Genomic DNA, 8,226 nt, shown 5'->3' on the forward strand with positions numbered 1-8,226 from the left:
GAACAGAGGAGACTAGAGAGGGAAAAGAGGAGAGGAGAAGAGAGGGAACAGAGGAGAGGAGAAGAGAGGGAACAGAGGAGACTAGAGAGGGAAGAGAGGAGAGGAGTAGAGAGGGAACAGAGGAGACTAGAGAGGGAAAAGAGGAGAGGAGAAGAGAGGGAACCGAGGAGACTAGAGAGGGAAAAGAGGAGAGGAGAAGAGAGGGAACAGAGGAGACTAGAGAGGGAAAAGAGGAGAGGAGAAGAGAGGGATCAGAGGAGAGGAGAGGAGAGGAGAAGAGAGGGAACAGAGGAGATGAGAGAGGGATCAGAGGAGAGGAGAGGAGAAGAGAGGGAACAGAGGAGAGTAGAGAAGGAAAAGAGGAGAGGAAAGTAGAGAGGGATCAGAGGAGAGGAGAAGAGAGGGAACAAAGGAGAGTAGAGAGGGAAAAGAGGAGAGGAGAAGAGAGGGATCAGAGGAGAGGAGAAGAGAGGGAACAGAGGAGAGAGTGATGAAGAGGGGAGGATGAAAGAGGAAAAAGGTGAGAAAGTTGAGGCTGAGGGATTCATCAGCTGCTCTCCAGCTAGCAGACCTGAGTTGGCGGTTTACATGCCTGCCACAACACACAGAGGACAGCTAAGGTCCACAGACACTCTACCAGAAACAATGACATTCCTTATATCACTGTAAACACCCTATATAGACTGTATGAAGCTGAAATACCACTGTATGTACAGTTCAGGATGAGTAATATGTTAAGAGAGGTTAGAAGGTTAGGGGCATGGGTGGATTGGCCATCTGGCAATTCAGGCTTATGCCAGAAGGACCGGACCATCTTTTATTGGGGTGGGCTTGTCGAAATTGACAACAACAACAAAACAAACAAATTATCTATATTGAGCATTTGGCTGACCAGTGGGCCGACCCCTACTAAGATGGTCCCCTGGTCTTCTGGTAGCAGTGCCATGGGAAAGGATCCTAGGCTTAGCAGAGACTGATGTGGGCTCGTGTGGCACAAATGCCAGGGCAGAATTTCTGTCCCAGTCCCACAGCTCCATATTGGGGTCGTTTAGTAAAGGACTCTGCTTGCATGAATGGGATCCACCATTGAAATGACGTAGAAAAATCAGATATTTTTCAGAACAAAATATCATGACAGAAAACTACATAGAATAGGTCATCAGGCCAACAAAAAAATGGACTCAACCCGTAGCATTGAAGACATGCACGACAGCCTGGTGGAAATGTTAACGCAGTGTTCCCGTGTTAGTGGAGACTTCCTGGTAAACGCTCCATATGTCCATCAAGTTGGAAATTACCTTTACATTTCAATGTTGTGCTATAATGCTGAACTTTAATCAAGCCCTAAATTGTCTACATATAGACATATCCATGACAGTATTGATTGTTGGGGCTCCTTAAACGTGGTGTGTTACTCCAGCATGGTATCAAGATGCTAATCTCACACCTGCCAAGTTCCTCTCCTGGACTCAGTGATGTAAGTATAGTGTTAATCTTACCTGATACAGCAGAAACACTTGGTTTATACTGGTTACACATGAAACAAAGCATATCTTAGACTCAAAGAATCCTCCATAAACCCTCCATTAGGCCAACTTCATGTACACACAGTGCATTCGGAAAGTATTCAGACTCCTTGACTTTTTCAATATTTTGTTACGTTACAGCCTCATTCTAAAATTGATCTTAAAAAAAGCATAATGACAAAGCAAAAACTGTTTTTTATACATTTTTGCAAATGTATTAAAAATAATAAACTGAAAAAACACATTTACATAAGTATTGAGACCCTTCATTCAGTACTTTGTTGAAGCACCTTTGGTCGTGGTTACAGCCTCGAGTCTTTTTGGTATGCTGCTACAAGCTTGGCACACCTGTATTTGGGGAGTTTCGCGCATTCTTCTCTGCAGTTCCTCTCAAACTCTGTCAGGTTGGACGGGGAGCGTCGCTGCACAAATATTTTCAGGTCTCTCCAGAGATGTTCAATCGGGTTCAAGTCCGGGCTCTGACTGGGCCACTCAAGGACATTCAGAGACTTGTCCCGAAGCCACGCCTGTGTTGTCTTGGATGTGTGCTTAACGTCATTGTCCTGTTGGAAGGTGAACCTTCGCCCCAGTCTGAGGTCCTGAGCGCTCTCGAGCAGGTTTTCATCAAGAATCTCTCTGTACTTTGCTTCGTTCATCTTTCCCTTGATCCTGACTAGTGTCCCAGTCCCTGCGGCTGAAAAACAACCCCACAGCATGATGCTGCCACCCCCATGCTTCACCGTAAGGATGGTGCCAGATTTCCTCCAGACGTGACGCTTGGCATTCAGGCCAAAGAGTTCAATCTTGGTTTCATCAGACCAGAGAATCTTGTTTCTCATGGTCTGAGAGTCTTTAGGTGCCTTGTGGCAAACTCCAAGCGGGCTGTCATGTGCCTTTTACTGAGGAGTGGCTTCCGTCTGGCCACTCTACCATAAAGGCCTGATTGGTGGAGTCCTGCCGAGATGGTTGTTCTTCTGGAAGGTTCTCCCATCTCCACAGAGGAACTCTAGAAATCTGTCAGAGTGATCATTGGGATCTAGGTCACCTCCCTGACCAATGCCCTTCTCCCCCGATTGCTCAGTTTGGCCGGGAGGCCAGCTCTAGGAAAAGTCTTGGTGGTTCCAAATCAAATAAATCAATCACATTTTTTTTATAAAGCTATTTCTACATCAGCAGAAACCCAGCCTAAAAGCCCTAGAAAGGCAGTAACCTAGGATGAAACCTACAGAGGAACCAGGCTCTGAGGGGTTGGCTCGGAAAAACTCCCTAGAAAGGCGGGAACCTAGGAAGAAACCTAGAGAAGAACCAGGCTCTGAGGGGTGGCTAGGAAAAACTCCCTAGAAAGGCAGGAACCTAGAAAGAAACCTAGAGAAGAACCAGGCTCTGAGGGGTGGCTAGGAAAAACTCCCTAGAAAGGCAGGAACCTAGGAAGAAACCTAGAGAAGAACCAGGCTCTGAGGGGTGGCTAGGAAAACTCATTAGAAAGGCAGGAACCTAGGAAGAAACCTAGAGAGGAACCAGGCTCTGAGGGGTGGCTCGGAAAAACTCCCTAGAAAGGCAGGAACCTAGGAAGAAACCTAGAGAAGAACCAGGCTCTGAGGGGTGGCTAGGAAAACTCATTAGAAAGGCAGGAACCTAGGAAGAAACCTAGAGAGGAACCATTCTCTGAGGGGTGGCTAGTCCTCTTCTGGCTGTGCTGGGTGGAGATTATAAGAGTAGATGGCCATAAAGGCCAGATTGTTCTTCAAGCTGTTCAAACGTTCAGAGATGACCAGCAAAGTCAAATAATAATCACAGTGGTTGTAGAGGGTACAACAGTCAGTACCTCAGGAGTAAGTGTCAGTTGGCTTTTCATAGCCAAGCATTCAGAGGTCGAAAACAGAAGGTCCAGGACAAGGTAGTACGTCAGGGTTCCATAGCCGCAGGCAGAACAGTTCAAACTGGAGCAACAGTACGACAAGGTGGACTGGGGACAGCCAGGAGTCATCAGGTCAGGTAGTCCTGAAGCATGATCCTAATGATGAGGCCACCGTGTTTTTGGGGACCTTCAATGCTGCAGACATTTTTTCAAATCAAACTTTATTTGTCACATGGGCTGAATACAACAAGTGTAGACTTTACCATGAAATGCTTACTTACAAGCCCTTAAAACCTGTTTGGTATAGGGGGCAGTATTGAGAATTTTGGAAAAAATATGTTCCCATTTTTAACTGCCTCCTACACCAACTCAGAAGCTAGAATATGCATATTATTGTTCAGGTTTGGATAGAAAACACTCTGAATTTTCTAAAACTGTTTGAATGGTGTCTGTGAGTATAACAGAACTCCTATGGCAGGCAAAAACCTGACAAGGCTTCAAGCAGGAAGTACCCTGTCTGACAAGGAGTCGTGCGTCTTACCTCTTTTTATTGAAAAGTAAGGATCTTAGCTGTAACGTGACAATTCCCAGGGCTCCAATAGGCTCTCAGAGCCCGCGAAATAACTGAAGGTTTACGAGGGAACCTCAGGTTGAAACATATTATCGCCTTTTGTAAGTGGATGCTCGGAGGACCTTTCAATGATGCGCGTGCATGAGTCGCTTCTGAGGATAAATTTTATTCGGCTGTTTAGGCTCAATGCATACTCCCGGTCGGAATATTATCACTTCTCTACGACATAAATGGCATAAAAATTTGTTTTAAACAGCGGTTGACATGCTTCGAAGTACGGTAATGGAATATTTAGACATTTTTGACAAGCCAACGCGCCATGCGCGGGACCGTGAAAAAGCATTCTAGAACTCACGAACAAAACGTCGCTGTTGGAACATAACGATGGATTATTTGGGACCAAACCAACATTTGTTATTGAAGTAGAAGTCCTGGCAGTGTATTCTGATGAAGAACAAGCAAGGTAAGAACATTTTTCTTATAGGAAATGTGATTTTGGTGGAGGCTGAACTGGGTGGGTATCTAAATAGCTAGCCCTGTAATGCCGGGCTATGTACTTAGATTATTGCAAAATGTGCTTCATCCGAAAAGCTATTTTAAAATCGGACATATCGAGTGCATAGAGGGGTAATGTATCTATAATTCTTAAAATAATTGTTATGCTTTTTGTGAACGTTTATCGTGAGTAATTTAGCAAACTGTTAGTAAATTCACCGGAAGTTTGCGGTGGTTATGCTTTTTCTGAACGTCACATGCTAATGTAAAAAGCTGGTTTTTGATATAAATATGAACTTGATTGAACAGACATGCATGTATTGTATAACACAATGTCCTAGGTGTGTCATCTGATGAAGATTATAAAAGGTTAGTGCTGCATTTAGCTGTGGTTTGGGTTTATGTGACATGATATGCTAGCTTGAAAAATGGGTGTCAGATTTTTTCTGGCTGGGTACTCTGCTAACATAATCTAATGTTTTGCTTTTGTTGTAAAGCCTTTTTGAAATCGGACAGTGGGGTTAGATTAACGAGATTCTTGTCTTTAAATAGCTGTGAAATAGTCATATGTTTGAGAAATTGAAGTTATAGCATTTCTAACGATTCAAAAATCGCGCCACTGGATTGAAGTGGCTGTTACGTAGGTGGGACGAAATCGTCCCACATACCCCAGAGAGGACAGTGCAGTTCAAGAAGAAGAACATATTTACCAAGTAGACTAAAATAAAAAGTAATATTAAAAAGTAACACAATAAGAATAACAATAACAAGGCTATACACAAGGGGGCACCGGTACCGAGTCAGTGTGCAGGGGTATAGGCTAGTTGAGGTAATCTGTACATGTAGGTGGGGGAGAAGAGACTATGGGGGGTGGGAGGGTCAATGTAAATTCTCTGGTGGCGATTTTATGAATTGTTCAGCAGTCTTATGGCTTGGGGATAGAAGCTGTTGAGAAAACTTTTTGTCCTAGACTTGGCGCTCCGGTACCGCTTGCCATGCGGTAGCAGAGAAAACAGTCTATAACTTGGGTGACTGGAGTCTCTGACAATTTTATGGGCTTTCCTCTGAGACCACCTATTACATAGGTCCCTGGATGGCAGGAAGCTTGGCCACAGTGATGTACTGGGCCGTTCGCACTACACTCTGTAGTGCCTTATGGTCAGATGCCGAGCAGTTGCCATACCAGGCGGTGATGCAAACGGTTAGGATGCTCTCGATGATGCAGCTGTAGAGCCTTTTGAGGATCTGTGGACCCATGCTAAATCTTTTCAGTCTCCTGAGGGGGAAAAGGTTTTGTCATGCCTTCTTCACGACTGTCTTGGTATGTTTGGACCATGATAGTTCGTTGGTGATGTGGACACCAAGGAACTTGAAACTCTCGACCTGCTCCACTACAGCCCTGTCGATGTTAATGGGGGCCTGTTCGGCCCGTCTTTCCTGTAGTCCACGATCAGCTCCTTTGTCTTGCTCACATTGAGGGAGAGGTTGTTGTCTTGGCACCACACTGCCAGTTCTCTGACCTCCTCCCTATAGGCCGTCTAATCGTTGTCGGCGATCAGGCCTACCACTGTTGTGTCATCAGCAAACTTAATGATGGTGTTGGAGTCGTGTTTGGCCACGCAGTCGTGGGTACACACCCCTGAGGGGCCCCAGTGTTAAGAATCAGCGTGGTGGACGTGTTGTTGCCTACTCTTACCACCTGGGGGTGGCCCATCAGGAAGTCCAGGATCCAGTTGCAGAAGGAGGTGTTTAGTCCCAGAGTCCTTAGCTTAGTGATGAGCTTCGTGTTCACTATGGTGTTGAACGCTGAGCTGTAGTCAATGAACAGCATTCTCACATAGGTGTTCCTTTTGTCCAGGTGAGAAAGGAAGGGTGTCCGGGAGGATACTGTTGATGTGAGCCTTGACCAGCCTTTCAAAGCACTTCATGGCTACCGACGTGAGTGCCACAGGGCGGTAATCATTTAGAGGGGTTACCTTCGCTTCCTTGGGCACAGAGACCATGGTGGTCTGCTTGAAACACGTAGGTATTACAGACTCGGTCAGGGAGAGGTTGAAAATGTCAGTGAAGACACTTGACAGTTGGTCTGCGCTTTGAGAACACGTCCTGGAGATCCGTCTGGCCCAGCGGCTTTGTGAAAGTTGACCTGTTTAAAGGTTTTGTTCACATCGGCTACCGAGAGCGTTATCACATAGTCATCCAGAACAGCTGGTGCTCTCGTGCATGCTTCAATGTTGCTTACCTCGAAGCGAGCATGAAAGGCATTTAGCTCGTCTGGTAGGCTCACGTCACTGGGTAGCTCGCATCTGGGTTTCCCTTTGTAGGCTGTAATAGTTTTCAAGTCCTGCCACATCCGACGAGCATCAGAGCCAGTGTAGTAGTATTCAATCTTAATCCTGTATTGCTGCTTTGCTTGTTTGATGGTTCATCTGAGGGCATAGCGGGATGTCTTATAAACATCCAGATTAGTCTCCCACTCCTTGAAAGTGGCAGCTCTAGCCTTTAGCTCGAGGCCGATGTTACTTGTAATCCATGGCTTCTGGTTGGGATATGTATGTACAGTCACTGTGGGGACGACGTCATCGATGCACTTATTGATGAAGCCGATGACTGAGGTGGTGTATTCCTCAATGCCATTGGATGAATCCCGGAACCTATTCCAGTACAAAATAGCACAATTGGTTGGGAGAATGTAAAATGTCAGCCATGTTCTTCGGTGCCATCTTTGGCACACTTCCTTCCCCAGATCTGTGCCTCGACACAATTCTGTCTTGGAGCTCTATGGACAAATGCTTCGACCTCATTGCTTGGTTTTTGTTTTGACATGCACTGTCATCTGTGGGACCTTATAGACAGGTGTGTGCCTTTCCAAATCATGTCCATTCAATTTAATTTACCACAAGTGGACTCCAATCAAGTTGTAGAAACATCTTAAGGATAATCAATGGAAACAGGATGCACCTGAGCTCAATTTCGAGTCTCATAGCAAAGGGTCTGAATACTTATGTAAATAATGTATTCATGTTTTAGTTTTTCTATACATTTGCTAAAATACTGTGCTGTGCAGTACTGTGCAGCTGTCTTCATCGACCTGGCCAAGGCTTTCGACTCTGTCAATCACCATATTCTTATCGGCAGACTCAACAGCCTTGGTTTCTCTAGTGACTGCCTCGCCTGGTTCACTAACTACTTCTCAGATAGCGTTCAGTGTGTCAAATCGGAGGGCCTGTTGTCCGGAACCTCTGGCAGTCTCTGTGGTTGTGCCACAGGGTTCAATTCTCGGGCCGACTCTTTTCTCTGTATATATCAATGATGTCGCTCTTGCTGCTAGTGATTCTTTGATCCACCTCTATGCAGACGACACCATTCTGTATACATCTGGCACTTCTTTGGACACTGTGTTAAAACCTGTCTGGGCTAGGGGGCAGTATTTTCACGGCCGGATGAAAAACGTACCCAATTTAAACAGGTTACTACTCTGGCCCAGAAACTGGAATATGCATATTATTAGTAGATTTGGATAGCAAACACTCTGAAGTTTCTAAAACTGTTTGAATGGTGTCTGTGAGTATGACAGAACTCATATGGCAGGCAAAAACCTGAGAAAAATCCAAGCAGGAAGTGAACAGTCTGAGAATTGTAGTTCTTCTTTTGATTCTCTATCAAAGCTACAGTGTCTGTGGGGTGACGTTGCACTTCCTAAGGCTTTCATTGGCTGTCTAAAGCCTTCAGAAAGTGGTTTGAGCATTTTCCTGTCACTGGGCAGATAATAGGAG

The sequence above is a fragment of the Salmo trutta genome, chromosome 15, assembly GCF_901001165.1.
Source record: "Salmo trutta chromosome 15, fSalTru1.1, whole genome shotgun sequence".
Taxonomy (NCBI): domain Eukaryota; kingdom Metazoa; phylum Chordata; class Actinopteri; order Salmoniformes; family Salmonidae; genus Salmo; species Salmo trutta.